The sequence below is a fragment of the Fonticula alba genome (assembly GCF_000388065.1).
Source record: "Fonticula alba strain ATCC 38817 unplaced genomic scaffold supercont2.1, whole genome shotgun sequence".
NCBI lineage: Eukaryota > Rotosphaerida > Fonticulaceae > Fonticula > Fonticula alba.
The window spans coordinates 2,732,902-2,734,312 of record NW_009242971.1 but is presented as its reverse complement, the minus strand read 5'-3'; positions in this window follow the sequence as shown (position 1 = coordinate 2,734,312).

Sequence of the window (1,411 nt, the reverse complement as noted above, 5' to 3'; positions counted from 1 at the left end):
CGGTTGCCTGGAAACCCGCGCCGAGCCTGGGCGATTCAATGTACTCGAATATGGCTCGGCCTGATATTTGCACGTGGCGTATCCCTTGCGCACCTCAAGGGTAGCCCCCCTTCGACGACCACATCCTCACACACACACACACACACACACATGCGAGGAGAAGAGGGCAGCTCTCCACACATGGGCACCCTCATGTCCCACATTGGAGGAAGCTCACCTTCTGGCGCGACCACTCCCCGGCGCGTGCCCGGCGCATGGCTTTCCAACACCACCGGGGAAGGGAGGAGGGGCTCCTGGCGTGCTATCCACGGTGGTTTCCTGGCACCACCCTAGGCACAGCAAACACGACATCCTCGGGAGGGAAGGGTCACTGTCTGTGTGTGCGTGTGTGTGTGTGTGTGTGTGTGTGTGTGTGTGTGTGTGCGTGTGTGTGCGTGTGTGTGTGTGTGTGTATCTGTCTTCTTCCATCGGACGCTTCTCCAGAAGAAGGCGCTTCCGTGTGCTTTTTTGGGCGCTTCGAGGAAGTCCTCCCATTGGGGAAGCGCCCCTGGAGGCGAGGCGCAAGGGGGCAGGGGGCAGGCGGGCTGGGGTCCGCTTCTCCACTGGGAGCAAACAGCACTCCGTGAGCGGACGTAAGAAGGTGCGGTGCACCTGCCGACGAACGGCTCCAGGATCCTCCCTCTCTGGCCGCCCTGCGCTAGAGGCAGCCCATGTGGTGGGTGTCGAAGTGCGGACATTGCGGTCGTACGCGCCGACACACATACACGCCCGGATCCGTCCATGGGTGCATGGCCTTGGGACCAAGACCGAGGGTGGGAGGGGGGGGGGGCGTGGAGCGTTCTTCCTCATTGGTTGCGCCGGGGTCCATGTCCCCGGGGCGGGACAAATGGGCGCCGGTGAAGGGGGCCCCCGTTGGGGCGCGGCACAGGCGCACCTAGCCGTACGAATCACCGCTTGGAGCTTCCCGGAGCGGACCCGACCCGGATGCCCCCTCTTCGTGAGCCGGCCCCGGCCGAAATCCCCGGTGCTGTTCGTCCCGCGGGAACTTTATCGGCTTAGCCGAATGATGGCTATCAGCTCCATGAGGTCGGGCAGCACATGGGGGAAACTTCTGTGTGTGCGCTGAGTGCGGCCCCTGCTCCCTCTCTCTCTCTCTCTATGAGCCCCTTCCATCTTTCTCTCCACCGATCGGTCACTACGCCAGGAGACCTGGATCAAGTCGCGCGCGCGCGCGCGCGCTCACACACAAAGATACACATACACGCCCACTCTTTGGCGGGTCGGCGTTACCTGCATACAGACGAGCCGGCCGCGAGGCTGTGTTCACCTCCGGCCCTTGCCTCCGCCCGGGCTTCCGAGTGTCGACCATGCCTGCAAGAGGCCCCCTCCCATAGACCCACCCGGAATGCGT